Genomic DNA, 16315 nt, shown 5'->3' with positions numbered 1-16315 from the left:
TGGTTGGCTCATTTAGCTGGCCCGTCTGGGGCTATAAGGGGACAGGGGGAATTTGGAGTGACCTCATCCGCTGTAAGGCAGGGCCAAATGGGCATACAGGGCCTCCACGTTCCCCCACAAGCCTAGGGGGCACAAAGGAGGCAGGCAGGCAAAAAGCGCCATTGCCAGTGTTAGGTGGGTTTGTTTCTATAGGGACTTTCCACCCTTGCCTAAGAGGATCAGTTTAAATTTACTGTGTTTTTTTCTCTAAATAGTAGAGTGTCAGACCTCAGCAGCAGCTCACCAGATTGAAGTTGACTTATTGGTTGCACTTGAGATAATCCATCGATTTTTATCAGTACGTGACTTTATGTATCATTTAACATGAACTCAATCAAGCAGGCAGGCAATTTGGAGGCAGGGCTGCAAGATGGGACATGGTCAGAATTCTCTTGTTTGCTCAAGAGTTTGGATTTTAACAAAAAAAAGATGACGCAGAAAGAAAAATGATGCATGAAAGACACACAGAGCAAGAGGAAAACAGTTCCTAGAGACTAAAAGTCTGTCAAACAAAGGATATTAAATCCTCAGTGAGAAAAACAGCAATTGTGCCTTGATCGTTGTGACAGAGCGAGGCCCCTTCGGGCAAGAAGAAGAATTGGAGTCATACATAACAAATAAATCACAGCATCTCAGGAAGCTCTGCATCATACCAACAATGAGACAGGCACTCGTTTTTAGTCAGCAGAAGAAACCGCGGGCGATTTCTCGGCGTATACCAGCAGGATTCGTGGTGCCGTAACTTTCCCCACAATGTTTACCCATGGATGATTCATATTCCCATCAAAGAGGAACACCAAACAAAAGTGACTTTTAATCTTGGTTTCAGTGGATATTCGCAGATCTTGTGAAAGCAACTGCTACATTTCTGATTGAGCTCACAAGTTTTTCTGCCACGTTTCCAACTGGAACAACCACAGAGTTTCTAAATGGAAAATAGAAAAAAAAAACTGTCAAAATTGCACAGAGCAGCAACTCTGAAGCCCTACTAGAGGGGCTGAGCAGTAAATTCACCCCCTGAAAAAGGATGAACCATGCCATGTATCCTGGCAGGGACAGCACTGTCTAGTTTTGCCCAAACTTTTATTTTGACAGAAAACTGTGCATGTTCTTCCAGCCTCCTGTCTTCCAATTGTCAACATTGTCGAGTGATTTATGCTCAGACTTTGTGAAGGAAACGGCTTGAAACAGAGAGGGGTATGTTTAAGCTTGGTTTGCACATGAAGTCATGCGAACACAGCAGTTAAACAATGATTTCACAGATCATGTGTCCTCCGAACTGAGCCGACAGACTCATGGATTTTCCAATTGAAGAGAGCATTATCGCTGCTTGGAAAAAAAGGGCCCACAAGGACCCATCACAGAGATTTATAGGAACCAGAGATTTACTCAGAAATTAAAGCATTCATACTGAAACATGATCACAAGAGCATTATCTGATCTCGTTGCTGGCGTCAGCAGTATTTTGGCAGTGTAAACAATATCCTCATCGCTTATTATCTGATGCGAGAGCTGACAGCTTCCAGTCTTTCAACAAGTGGGGCCACATAATAGCTACGAGTGAGACACAGAGTGACAAACGGTCCGGTGTTTCCAAACAGACCTGCATTCCTTCACCTGAAACTTGTTTGACATCTGCCGCTTCCTGGCATCCCACAAACACATATTTGCCTATAGCAACGATGAAAAACGGAGACAATTCTTCTCACAGGGGTTTTTTTTTTTAGGAGTGCCACTAAGAGGTGTTATTATGCAAGATTTTTCTTGCAGGCTATAAATCATAAAACTTGAATTGTTTCATCTTTTTTTGTTGTTATTGTAGTTTGGAATGGAAAGAATGAAAAGTCATTAAACACTAAAAAAATGAATCCAGACTGCTTGTTGTTCCCTTGATCTGGAGAAGGTCGCTGAAATACTTGTCCAAGTTACCGCACCCTGTTGGCGATCAGACGCCTCGGAGCTCCTCCGGTCCTTGGACCCCACAAGTGATCACACACTCTATCTAAAGACTCTTAAATGAACGACTCTCCACCAGTTTCTAACTTTTAGCTCTTTTAATCTAATTTAAGGCAGAGGAATGATTACAGAGATCAACGCTGAGGCTCCCGTCTCGGACCGTTCTGTTAGAGGATGACAAAGAGCCTCGATAGAAGGTCACATACAGTTTTTATATCTGGCACTCCAATGCAATGGATGTGCTCTCCCTCAGTGATAATAAGTAGACTATGGGTCACCATTGTGGTGTCTATCTGTTAGATCGTGTAGTAGCGGGTGTCCATCCTTCATCTAAGTGTGCTGTGGCTTTCCAATCAAACCAGTTATACCGGCTGCTCCACTATCAACCCCAGTGTCCCAGCCTCAGGTCATTCATGACAACCCTTAGGTCATTTATTCTTGTACTGTGTGTTTATGAGCATTCTTATCCTATTCTAACAAAAGGGAAACATTAGAACTTGTATTTTATATTACTATGGTATAAATGGGAAAAACAGCTATGAGTAATATTAATAAAGGTTATTCCTAACATACTCAACACAGAGATTTTAGTATGAATCAGGGCCAATAAGAATTAACTGTAAAAGGAAGATGGAAATTCAACCTTGGTGTCAAAGTTTTAAAAAGTGACAGTTTTAAAACTTTTACAACTTTTCCTACAGTTTCAGGTTGCCAGTAAGGATCGGACGTCTTCCTGCAGGTTATTGTTATCCATGGAAAAAAATTATAATTGAATGTTATAACGTTAAACTGATGATGTTTGCAAACTCAAAAAACTGACAGCATTGTTGGGTTTATTACTCTTGCTGTATGAACTGTTTTTTTCACTGTTGGTTCCCTGAAAGCCTCAATAAATATCTGCATACTGTATTTGAAAATGTGACTGAATATGTGCTGTTTAGTGGTACTATTTCACCACTTAATGTAACTGGTGTACTGAAGTATGTTTAAAGTTCTAATTGTATGACATCACAGATGTTTTGTATTTTTTTAATGTTTTGTATTGTCACTCATTCTTTTTGCAGTAAATACCACAGAAATAAAAATGTAACGTTTATATCACCCATCCCTAGATGCGTTTGTATGCAGCATAGAGTAGCACAGTGCTGCCCCTCCCCCACCTGTTGCAACACACTGCTGGTTGACTGGCTTATAAAATAATGCTCCTAGGCGCTTTCCTCACAAACGGGAAAGACAAATTCAGCTTTTTGGAAACTACAGTGGACAAGCTACTAGTGGTCTGTTAGGCAGCCCACTGCAACTTGGCTGCCAGAGCAGATAGCCTGACTAATGAACCTCTATAAAAAGTAGAATGACAAAAAGGGATAGTATGTAATTAAACTTAGCTCCAAATTTTTTGTGAAGCATATTTATGAAAATCAAAATTAAATAAAAAACAAAAACAATAATATTAGTATTGTTAAAGAATGTATTTAGCCAGAATGGTCTCGATTCCTGGTGGCATAAACATAATCAAAAACAGTTTCAAGTATTTATGATTGTTATTATCATTAGGTCTATGTATCAAAATAACATTAAATATAACATTAAAGTAACTGTAATAGTTAGGTGTTATTTTATATAAGCAGCCACGTGAATAATTATTGCTTTTCTGTTTCAACATTGAAAATTTTATACATCTTGGTTTGAAAGTTTTGAGTTGTCATCTCAGGCTCAATGCAAGAAAACAGGATGATGTGAAATAAACGTAAAACTGACTAAAAGTGAAGACGTTTCATGTGACTAAATCTGTATTGCGGTAATTGCTAAAGACAACTATGAAGGTGTTTACCACTTAAATAAGGGCAGAACAATCATTTCTCGGTATAAAGCAAAGCATAATGGATGGGACCCACTGCCGCCTCTAGCCGCAGGGGTCAAAGCAGCCTAAGCAGGCCCAAAGACACACACACGCCTGAGAGCACAGCAACACAATCTCACACAAGTTTATATTTGTTTAAGTTCCTTTTAATAAGAGCTCAGGAGCAGGCCGAAAATGCAAATCCTCTGCAATAAAAAGGCACACCTGCAAAAATAGACAGGAAATAGTGCGCAAATAGTTCCCTTGTTAATTATAGTGCGGTGCCGGTCGAGTACCCCTCGATTTCCCCTGAAGATCACCTGGTTCACCCTTCCCTCCCCCTCCGGTCGTCCCTAATTGCTATAGAAATTCCAGAAAGAGACAGGTATCAACAACTCCCTGATTTACCGCTCGCTGAGCCGCTTCTCAGAGACAAGACGGTTGGCAGATTTTGCAACACAAACTCTTTTGTCTCCCAACTGTTGTTACACGGCTTTGACATTTCCACCATTTAATGTATTTTCAGGTTGAACATATCTGCAAATGTGTATTTAGTGATTAAAAATAATGATTAAAAATTCAGATTTCCTCTATATTACACTCTGAAATAAGGCAATCCAAAAACTATAACTCATCATTACATTCACAAACATTTTATTCACATTATCCCTTTAATAATGCGAATGTGGTGAAATAGTTTATACAATGTGAGTTCTAAATGTATGCATAGTGAAAATGTAAAAGTGTTCTTGAAGGCATTAAAGCTTAAAATCAGTTAAACTCATAGTACTGAGGAAGCACACATCTGGAATGTAAAAAATTGCCTCTAATATAATCTGTCACAAAGGTAAAGCTGGGATGTGTGGGCAGCCTGTCCTCGAAAAAAATACCCTTCATGTTTATCGGAGGAGGAGAAGGAGGAGACAGCAGTGACATTTCTTTGCCACAGAGATGAGGTCCTCTTCTTCCAGTCCAAATCACTGTGATATCACTGTTTTTCCAACAATGATTGGTCTTGCTGGGTCACTTCTCTCAGACCCACACTTTGTGTCGCACCTACGTCAGACCCACCAGGTGGAAATGAGTGTTGGATAGCAGGTGCAGAAGTTGAAGCAGCGGTCTGCCCAGTGACCGGTCGATTCAGAAGCACCAAATCAAAGCAACGGCCAAGGAAAGCTACTCTGATGCCAAGTGCGGACGCTCTACCTGTCATCCATATGCACAAGGCCGTAACAAGCAGAACCTGTTAATCGAGCGCATAAGCCAGCATCATTAAATAATCTTCCTGCTAGCGAGCTATGAGAACACAATGAATAAACTTCCAAGTAAACTGAGGCCAGAGCAGCAGACACACCTCGCTGCACAGGAATCAGCCGGTGCTGTTTAAAAACATGGAAAACAATGCCTTTCTTTGCCAAGTCTTCATATGCTACTTATAAAGAGAAAAAAATGGGTCGAGGAATGGTGACTTCTCTGGTGAATACACATCAAACACATGCAAGCATGTACACACTAACACATATGCTAATAATAAAGAGCTCCACAGGGCCCTGGGTAACACTCACTAATAAGCACATATGCACACACGCACACACACACACACACACACAGGCACACACATGGTCGAGGTGGTTCTCACATAAACTCATGTCACGCTCACATTTATGGTGAAAAAAAGCTAGAACAAAACAAACTGAGGCACAGAAGGCAAACAAAGGTGTGTGTTGGAACAGTTTAGAAAATCTGGAGCACGATCAATGATTTCAGACACATTTCTTTTCTACAGAAGAAAAAGATATTTTTCAAGCAATCAAATTCAAAACAAACCTTAATTTAAGTTCTTGATTCACCTCAAACTTGGGGGAAAGTTACTCACGGGCTCTCGTACGACGGTGATTGTTCAACTGGATAAAGTTGCTGAGAAAAAGGTTTGATGTGCAGCTTGAGCCAATGAAAGTAAGAGAAACTGATGAGTGCACATTCAACAGCGTCCCTTCAACAGCAAAGACAGACCGGCAGTGAGCCTCCAACTCTGTCAAGCACTCCCCCTCCTGCTCTCTCCTCCTCCTCGCCTGAGTCGCTACCTCTTAAAATCACTCTTTCACTCCCCAAACACAGGGCCCGCACTCACCGACTCTCTCACTAAGAAATAATTACACTGTGATTCATAAAGCCTTCTTTCTTGGTCACATGACTCCCGGTACTTCAAATATACATTTTTTTCCCCAATCACAAAACGCCTGGAGAGAGGAAAAAGGTCCGGGGAGTTTAAGTTTCTGTTTTTAATTCTCTCTGCCTTCTTTGTCTCATGGTTGAATTATTCTTCCACATCTTGGCCGAGGAGTCAATTTGCCTACAAACCGGTACATGTTGAAACGCAGAGCCGGGTACAGTTCATCCCTTGTGTTCATTCATGTTTCATCAATAAGTGAAGTAAGCCAGGTTTCTTAGGAGAGAAAGTTTTACTATCCCGAACAACGTGGATCATCCACTTCATGCTGTTTTAAGCTCACACGCTGTTTTAATTGAAAGCCAATAGGTTTGTTCTTCCAGGGACTTCTATGTTTTGTTCACCTTTAGATGTCCTAAAAATCCTCTTCAAAATGGATCTCTCTGCAGGTACAAACTGGAGGCATTGTTTTTACAGCAACACATCGAATCCCATTAGGAATAGATTGGAGACAAGAAATACAGTAGGTGACAAAAAAGAAAAAAGTAAGTATGCACTAGATGGAGATAAAATGAAAACCAGAATTTGGCTTTTACAGATAACATTTTTCAGTGCACACAACATTTGTTAACATCCTGCCAAAGACTCTAAAACTCAAGATTATCTCCTGAAAGTCACGCATCTGTGACTAAAACTCATAAGCTTTTAGAGTGAAACCAGTAGGGTTGGCACAACAGCACCAGGGAAGTCCTGTTTGAGGTGGCAGAGCCGTGCAGCAGCAGAAGAAGCAGCGACGGATCTGGGTGTGCCCCTTAATGTGCCCTCTCTCTTTCCATATGAGATCAGATGTTTCAGATCTCTGTTTATGTGTTTGTGGTTCTGGGCGTGTGCCCTTGTTTTTCCCAGTGTAATGTTTTTCAGCTTGTTTTGGTTATGGGGGAGAAGCACCTCAAACCTCACAACCGGGAGGGGTAGCCACACCTCAACTGGCACCTTGGCAGAAACTTTCACCTTTCTAAGGCAACTTTGTAAGACTCAAATACAATAACTGTAAAATAAATAAAGCATGGATGATTCTTAGCTTTCTTGGTAGAGATGCAATAAATATCAACTTTGCAATATCAATGTTAAACAAGCATCTCTGACCACAGTGAGTATGAGGGTGCTAAGAAAGAAGCCCCTGCTCCAAAATCAACTTCAAGCTTAACTAAAATGTAAAGCTAACCACATGGACAAAGCCTGCTGGGGAACAGTTCTATGATCAGATGAGACAAAGTTCCCCCAATGAATAGAAAATTTATTGGAGGAAATAATGTGAGGCTTTCATACCTAAGAACACTTAACCAACTGTCAAGCAAGGTGGTGGAAGGATCATGCTGTGGAGTGTTTTACTGTTACAATGATTAAGGACTACCACCAAAATCTTTATCCTTAACAGCTAGGTACAACCTGAACACAACCAGGGTTTCCAAAAGCACAATGATAGCAACTCACATCAGAACTGGGTTTGGAATAGATAAAGTTTAAACTTCTAGATTGGCCTTCCTGAAGCCGAACATACGCCCTATGCTCAGAAAACCCAATCAATTTTACTAAACTCTACCAATTCTGCAAAGAAGAGAAGTTAAATTTTCCGCAATGTCATAAAAAAATAAACACAGACAGTACAAATGAAAATATGACTGATCAAGCTGTCTTACTGAAGTTCAGGTCAAGGATCTATAAAGGATGAAGAATACCTCAAAGGCTACAGCATAGATGAGATCAGCCTAGTGAACACGCTCAAGAATTTCTGACTAACTTTGTTCAATAGGCTTTATAAGTAATGTTTGCATACAACAGCCAGCTATAGCTGGGGTTACAATTACTATTTTGAAAGTCAGAAGCCAAAATGTTTGGGAACCACTGGTCTACAGCATCAACTATCAGTGACACAACAGAATTATTCAGTTTAGAGTTACAGTCACAAAATTCACATCCACTCATCATGGACATGAACGTCACGTTAATTTAGGGCTTTAAATAATTTATCTGAACCATTGTTTCTCCAGGATGGAATGATTATACAGTGTACAACTTCAATCATCTCAATAAACAAAAGCTGGTTACAGATTTCAGAACTTAATGTTGATTTTCTCCCATCCATGTGGCGGCAAAATTTAACACGCAGGCTCAAATACAAGCATACATTCATTTAAATATTTCAAAAAGAAGCACATTGGGGTCTAGAACGTTTTACATTGAGAAGCCCAAGACCTATTAACTCCTTATTAGGGATAATAAATAACTATAGCTGAGATTTTCAGCATAAAAAGGACTTGTTTAACATAATTCACAAAACTGACCAAAACTCCAAACAATCTAAGAGTCCAAATAACTTAGTGATCTAAGAAAGAAAGTTTTAGATTTATAAAAGTTGAAGAAGGTTAATGGAAACATTTCTAAATAATTGCAGATTCCAAGATTATTTGTTTAAACCATTGTGTTTAAAGACAAGTTATTTGGATGTGTCACAACAATGTCTAGATCTGGAGGAACCCCAAACAAACAAATCAGATGAGAGAAAAGTGGTGAGGATGTTAAAGAACAATCCAGGAACGACCAAGGTGCAAGCCTGCCATGAACTGGGAACTACTGAAACACCAGTCTCACAACACACAGCAGAGCAAGCCTTACTATGCCATGAAGTGAGAGGGTGCTGAGTTAGAAAGAAGCTCCTGCTCCAAAATCAACCCCTTCAAGCTTGACTGATGTTTACACCTCTCTGCATGGATGGTCTAAATACCTTCTAGAGAAGAGTTTTATGGTCAGATGAGACAAAGACATTTAAGTTAAACAGCCAGATTGTTCAACGTTGGGCACAAGTCATTGTTTTAACAAGACAAACATTGAAAACACACATCAGAACTGGTTCTGAAATAAATAACGCAAGCTAGCAATATGCTTCTGGAAATGCCTTCCCAAAGCCAGACTTCAACCCTATTAAAAAACTGAGGACTATTCTTAAAAGCCAGGTCTCTGCCAGGAAGCAAACCTGTTTAAATAAACTCTACTATTTCTATCAAGAAAGCACTCAAATATACAGCCTGAAATATTACAGAAGATTCCTGATGGCTACAAAAAGCGTGTAGTTTCTCTACAGCTTCTGAATGACCAAACATTTGGGACTGTATGTTTAATATTCACCCTATGTGGATTACAGTAAATCCACGACAAATTCAAACTTGTGCACCTAATTCATGGCTTTTAGCCATATGATGCATAATCTTTGCAAAATGTGTTCAAACTAATAATTGAAAGCCCTAAATTAATGTGACAGCTTTTCCTATAATAAGTATGAGTTTGAGTTGCCAAAAATAGAGAAATTCTATTGTTTTATTGTCATCTCCATCTTTGCAGCAACATATGGACTACAGTAAAAAACTGGATTGTTCCTTTAAACATTTTTGATCTGGACTGGACAGCACACAATCAGGTCGAAGGAATGAATAAGCAGCACAAGGTGCTGTTGCCTTTTAACTAGAACCTTATATTCAGGAAGCACAGATCAGGGCCATATGGAAAAACACCCTCCAGCTGATTCTTATCTGGCTTACATTTGATTTGTGTTGCTTATAAGGCCACTAAAGCTAATAGAAATCCCTTAACTGCTTACATAGCAGTGCTAAATCAGCAGTTGTATAATAGGAAACAAGAAGGTAAATACGGCCGTAGTTCAAAAACTATCTCAGCACAGGAGTGATATAACAATGAGGTGTGGATTGCAGGTCACTGTGGGGCCCTCAGGCTGAGACAATGCATTTGTGTCAAAATGTCCACTCAGGTGAACAGGGTAGTTGTATTTGTGTTTGGGTGCAAAGTTCTCAGCAGGGCACATGTTGACAGTAAGACGGTGAGTTGAGCGATGGTGCCTTTCGAGCCGCTCTCATCCTCCAGCATGGATGGCTACAGCTGTAATATGTGTTTGGTGTGCATGGATGACTGTGCGCTGGCAGTAGCAGTGAGAAGGTCAGAGGTTACTAGTGTTTGTGTTTCAGTGTCAGTGAAGTGTGCTTGGGGCTGAGATTTATGATCATTGTGTCTGGGAGGCAGCAGAGTGGGGGATAATGAAGACAGATCAGGGTGCTGCTATCTCTCTCTCCCTCTCTCTGTGGGCACTGCTGGAAACATGGCCTACGACCCCTGCCATTCTCGTATCATTAACTTCAACCAATGACATCATAACTTGCTGCCCTGACATCAGTACAAGTACAACGTAGCTCGCAGAGAGGCGATTCCTCACAGGAAGTGCTTCAGCAAAACTCAGGCATTGTTCAGCACTCTGCCCGGCAGCTTCTCTACTCTGGGTGTGTTTAAAAAGATATGAAATATTCATGGCACCATCTTACCCATTCGTGTATTTCCACTTTAGATTCATTGGATTTGCATTCGCAGAGCAACAGAGAATGGAGGCCCGAGGCTCACTGGCAGAGGACGAGGAGAAAATGAATAAAGGAGAGAGGAAATGGGTGGGGGGCAGCAGAGAGTGAGGAAGTAAGGTTAGAGGGGTTACAGGGAGACGGAGAGGCAGGAGGAAAGAGGGGTTGGGAGGTGAGTGGGGCTGGTGGTAAGGCAAGGCATGTTTGTTTGTATAGTGCCATTTATACACAAGATATTTCAATCGGGGTTTTTTTCAAGAAAATGAAATAGACAAAAGAGATAAACATTGACATGCTTAATTGGAATGAATGAATGAACTGCTAATACCTGATATAAGTTAACTGAAAGAAATATTTGGCATGTATGGCAAAGCTGCCATAAAATGATACTGAATAAAATTAGCCCAACAATAAAGTCCTAAGGAACGCCACATGTTCACTCAGCTGACCTTTACGGTCTGCACATATCTGGTTTTCAGGAAGTATGTTCTAGTCAATTTAATTAATAGGCTTTACGTGGTTGTGTAAAATTTAGATTCCATAACAAAACCCAAATTTTTGAGGTTATTATCCTATTTAAAACCTTCACCAATTCAGCTTCAGTGTTGGGATGTGGGAAGGTTCCAATCAGTAACAAGATGCCCATAATGAGATCACTATTTCCCCACATTCAGATTGATGTCATGTGAAGCCTGCTGAGGGTAGACACACATTAAAGCACACACACACTCACTGAAATGTATACTTTCTTTGCTTAGAGTCTTACATACACATCCTGTGAAATGAAGGAGTGCATTCATTCTGCCTGGCAGCGTGTGCTCATTTAGAGTCCAACCGCCTTCAAGTATAAATATCCCTCATAGGAAAAATGACTTACGCATGCCCAAAAAAACCAAAAAAAATCGAAGAGAGCAATGTGTGTGTTAGGGACCAAAGGGCATATACTATGACTCTAAGAACAACAAATGAACATGGAGCTGGAAACCGGGGAACTGAGAGCCAAAAGCTGGATATGAAACTACAGGGAAAAGAGGAAATAAAAAGTCCACACAGCAACCACCGAGTGTGCCAGCAAATGAGTGCTTTTCCCCACCAACATGTGTGTCTAATGAAAGGTGAACAGCTCTCCTGTCTATACTCTCCTCAGAAAAATCAGCCATGATGTCACCATGAACCCATCTTGAACCCACCTCTGTCAAAAACCATTACTCCAGCCCACCCTCTTCTCCACCTCATGTTCTGTTCCCCTCTTTTCCTTTACGCTCCGTTCACAGAAAAGCATTGGCTTTTTCTATGTGTGTCCTGATTGAATCAACCAAAATGTGCTGCCAAAAATGTCAGGATGTTCTGATCATCACAAACTTTACTTAAGTTGTGGTTTTATAGAAAAATACTAAGGAAGCATGAAGGGAAAGTTTAAAAAAGTAAGGAGTGAGGGATGGAGGAGAAGGCAAATGCAAAAAAAAATAGTGGGGAGAGGGAAAAAGAGAACAGCAGAGTAGAGAGGGGTGGTGGGGGCAGCAAGAAGGCAGCCAGAGAGCCACATATGGAAGTGATTCTGTAATTACTGCAAATCTGTGAGCTCAAAAGGAAAGGTCTTCTTTTCCATGCCTCCTTCCCTGCACATAAAACTGCCCTTGTGAGAAAGCTGGGCACTAAATACAGAGGGAAAAAGGAAAACACTGAGTAATTCATTTTTTCTGTCAAAGCTTTTTGGCACGTGAGACTGCAGAATAAATACATTCACGGATTTGAAAAGTTGAGTTTAAACACAGGTCTATTCCTTGAATCATGAGGCTAATGCCACCAAAGTTTCCATATTCATTACTCATTTGGTTTGTCTTTCTTCCTAGTTGATTATCTAAAAACAAGAGGAGACAGAAGGCTCTGGGTTAGAATAAACTCAATTGCCTAGCTGGTATAATTGTCATAAAGCCCACATCCAGGAGGGTGTGTGTGTGTGTGTGTGTGTGTGTGTGTGTGTATGTGTGTGTAAGGGAGGGGGGTGACAGACACAGAGGGACAGACATACGTCAAGACTATAAGCCTCCGGCTAGAGCACAGCTCTGCAGGTGCGTATGTTGGCAACCACTTCTTTCTTCCAATCCCCAAACTGAGCACCAGCAGCCCTGTAATTACCTGTTGTCCTGCCATAACGTGTTCTCATGATGAGTAAACACACACCCGGGTCGACGCAGCTCAACACTGCATTTATGCATAGACTCTCATCCAGTTAATCACGACGGGAGATGATTTATGTAAAAGCGCAACAAAATCACCCTACCTTCTGGGGTTAGGTGAGTGCATGCCTCTGCTTCAGACGGGAGAGGAGTTCAATAAACCAGAAGTTACAAGCGCACAACCGAAGTTTGTGAAAAAACAGGAAAAAAGACGAAAAATAAAAGAACAGAAGAGGTGTTCAAAGGAGTCTGGGTTGGCCTTTCAGTCTTCTTCCGAGGTGGTTTCAATTATTTGTCAGTTTGCCTTTGTTTGTTGTCAACCGGCCACTTTGTCCCGACAGCTCAGGGGCGTTTAGTAGTTAACCGCGAGTGTGAATTTCTCACACTGTGGCTCCCTCTAGTGGCGGACGAGAAGTGCAGCAAGATTATTCTCGACGAAAGGATATGAGGCTCATTGAGGTCATTTGTTTTTTGTTCTTTTTTTTAAGTCGGGGGTTGTGGCATTTAATGATTTTATTCATTTAAGGGACGTCAACACCTGTTTGCAATGACTGAACACTGAACAATTACATCGATGTGAAGGAAGTTTGGCCCACTCTTCTTTGCAGAATTTTTAAAATCTTCTATAGTTAAGTTTTTTTTTTTTTTTTTAGCAAGAATGTCCCTTTAAGGTCATTCCACAGCAGTTCAGTTAGATTTAAGACCGTATTTTGGCTAGCCTGCTGTAAAAACTTAAATTTCCTTTGTTTTGTTTCAGCCATTCAGAGGTGGACTTGCGGTTGTGCTTTGGATCATTGTCCTATAACAAAAGTACAATGGAGCTTGAGGACTCAGGCTCCATTGTACTCCATTGTCAGTTAATCTGACAATGGAGTTAATAGTCTTGGAGATCATCTAGATGTTTTCTTTGCATAGGTGAGACGGACTTACGTGTTCTATTGGGCAGCAGTAGTTTTGGCCTTATAACTCTTCCATGAATGCCATTTTAACCAAGTGTCTTTCTTATTATTAAACCATGAACTCTGACCTTAACTGAGCCAAGTGATGTCTACAGTGCTTCGGACGTTGTTCTGGAATCTTTTGTGACCTCCTGGTTGAGCTCAATGAGCTCTGGGAGTAATCTTAGTCGGCTGGGCACTTTTATAAAGCCTCGCTGTGTCTCAAGTCTCCTGTGGATCCAGTATCAGACCAACTTTTTAAGGATGTTTTAATGTTTTCTGTCACGTTTGCTCTTAAGCAGATTAGTCTGTTTAAACTAAATTTGGCCTTCAGGTTATCTGTAATTAAACTTTGTTTAAAAATATTTTCTATCTTAATGTTTATCCACTAAAACACCAATCTCCCAATCTATTCCTTTGTTTCAAAAATCCTTTAAAAGAGTTGTGGCAAAATTTTTTTCTGTTGTTATAAAAGGTCTGAATGATGGTTTTCTGTCCACCGTTAAAGTGCATCACAGCTCTAAAGCTGCACAGATTCAACTATAAGATTATTTTCATTCTTGTTATGAGGAAATAAGAAACTGGATGACCTTTTTTTGAAATGAGCTAAAACTGTTATAATTATTTTTGGCCATGAAACAGTCTGTGATTCAGTATTCAACCATTTAATTGCTTCTGACATTACCATTTTCAGCACATTTATTAGGAGTTGTAGGAGCATCTTGTCCCAGATTTATACTGAAAAATTGGTGCACACATCCAGGCTAGACATTTTCAATGCTGTTTTGTCAGGGTGTGCAAATACTCCACTTATAACCATGAAGCAGATCCAAAGCGCCAAAGCCAGAGTTCTGACAGGTGCACAAAAAAAGAGATCACATTTCTCCTTTCTTGGGATCATTGGGTTGCCTGTAAAGCTCTCCTGTAAAGTTTAAAGTTCAGTTTATTATCTTTCTCGTTGCATACAAAACTCTTAACGGCCAGGCATCATATTATTCACAAGAGCACCTTGTTCCCCACCACGTAATGAGAGTCCTTTCACTCTCAGTATGATGCTTTCCTTGCTGCTTTAAGAATCTCTCACATCTCAATGGGCGGCAGAACTTTTAGATGAACTCTTCATTTGAGAGTAGGGCCCCTCACACACTGCTCTTAAAACAAAGCTTAAAACTTACCTGATATGAGTGGAAAAAGTAGCCGATGTCCAAAGAAAAACCTTTTAACTCCCTAAGACGAAGACCACATTAAAAGATCATAAGAAAGTTTGGCTCTTAAAAAAGGTTCCACAGAATTTAAGGATAGTTTAATACGTTTGTACTATGCCAACTTGAATAGTGACCTTGTTTCTAACCCTTGTATCATTATAGTAGCGTCTGATGGATGGGTGGAAGAATACGATGGAAAAAGAAGAGTTACGAGAATAACTACACAGCAATAAAAAAATTAAGACTTAGAAATCAATGAGAAATATTGGGAAAGTAGTTGTTTTAGCCAGGGCCAGGAAATATCCAGGTTTATTTTTAAATATGTGATAAAATGGAGCTAAAATTGAGTTAATATAAATGTATAAATGCCTACCCTAAAATATGCCAACCCACTTACCTGTCCCAATAAAAATAAGGTTACAGACACAGAAGTAAAAAAAAAGAAAACTGCAAAAAGAGAGTAGGGCACACCAGGTTTGTGGTATCATGTTGCTTGTTAGTACTACACTATATGGTGCTCTAAAGTTCTGTTGAAGCCACACATTTGACCTGACTGTCCATCTTGGTCATCTCACAAATCTTAAAAGTCATTTTTTATGTGGCTGTTTTTGTAATAAAAGTTCACATAATATTAGCAATGTAAAATTCAGACTTATGAAATGTTTTAAGCAAACATTTAAGGCTGCACACTACATAGTCATGTAATCTGTATCCTTAAATGTTTGTACGGAGCTTAGTTGGGGTTGGTTGCTCCAAAATGTGGATCTCAAATCAGGTATTTTTGACCTCATTTCAATATAAATTTGTAAACCTGCATAAAACACTTGACTGCATGAAAAAAGCTAAATGATAAAGTTCCATTGTGTATCCCATTTTGTTGTATTTTAAATAATTTTTTGTTTATTATAACTTTTATTTTTAAGTTTCAGTAGAAAAAAAACAGAGTAGTTTAATGTGAAGGGAAACAATTATTGAGTTGAATGAGGTTTAATGTTTAGTTCTGTTCATTTCAATGAAAGGTAGTCAACTTTAAAACACTGCCGCCTGATAACGCAAAGAGGCTGAACAAGCCCACTTAAGTCTGATTTCATTTGTTTCATTATGTTTCTAAATTTCATTTGAGATGTTAAGATTGAAGGACTGATGAAACCTGTTGATATGAATTTATATACAATTTTTCATTTATTTTTATGACATTGTCGGTTATTAGGAGCCACTGTGAAAGGGGAAAAATATCTTCTTGCCATCCGGGAGCTGCAGGTTGCAGACCCGTGCATTAAATGCACTCAGAAAACCAGGGCAGTTGTCCACTTTCTATTAACATTTCATTTCCAGTTAACACTTAAAATGTGTTTGTTGGATTACATTTATTTACTCTAGTAAACATAACGTCATGAGGTAAGATTAACTCTTCTTTTTTGCTTTCAAATAACAAATTACAGTTATGTGGAACTTTTTATGTGGAACCTGTTTTATACTTTTTTTTTTGAGTGTTCAGTAAGATTTTAGGTATTACACAAATAACGAAAATCGATTATATATGTTGAACAGTTTTATTACATTCACTGA

At 39.7% G+C, this 16315-nt stretch overlaps 1 protein-coding gene across 6 annotated transcripts in view; it reads right to left on the bottom strand.

Annotated features, from left to right (window-relative positions):
- The window catches only part of rarga (retinoic acid receptor gamma a), a 76816-nt gene that overhangs the window by 45220 nt on the left and 15281 nt on the right, over positions 1-16315 (bottom strand). Inside the window, exon 1 of one of the 6 annotated variants that reach the window (XM_047367475.1) lies at positions 12708-12855. The exons of 1 other annotated variant lie outside the window; for it this stretch is intronic. The gene's annotated coding sequence lies outside the window, so the exon portion shown is untranslated. Of the gene's footprint in view, positions 1-5662; positions 5894-12707; positions 12856-16315 lie in introns of those variants that run through there. 4 more of the 6 variants (XM_047367157.1, XM_047367116.1, XM_047367238.1 and 1 more) reach the window with 4 other exon arrangements.

The sequence above is a fragment of the Girardinichthys multiradiatus genome, chromosome 1 (genome assembly GCF_021462225.1).
Source record: "Girardinichthys multiradiatus isolate DD_20200921_A chromosome 1, DD_fGirMul_XY1, whole genome shotgun sequence".
Classification (NCBI taxonomy): Eukaryota; Metazoa; Chordata; class Actinopteri; order Cyprinodontiformes; family Goodeidae; genus Girardinichthys; species Girardinichthys multiradiatus.
Note: the sequence above shows the minus strand (reverse complement) of the source record. Positions and strands in the feature narration are given on the sequence as shown.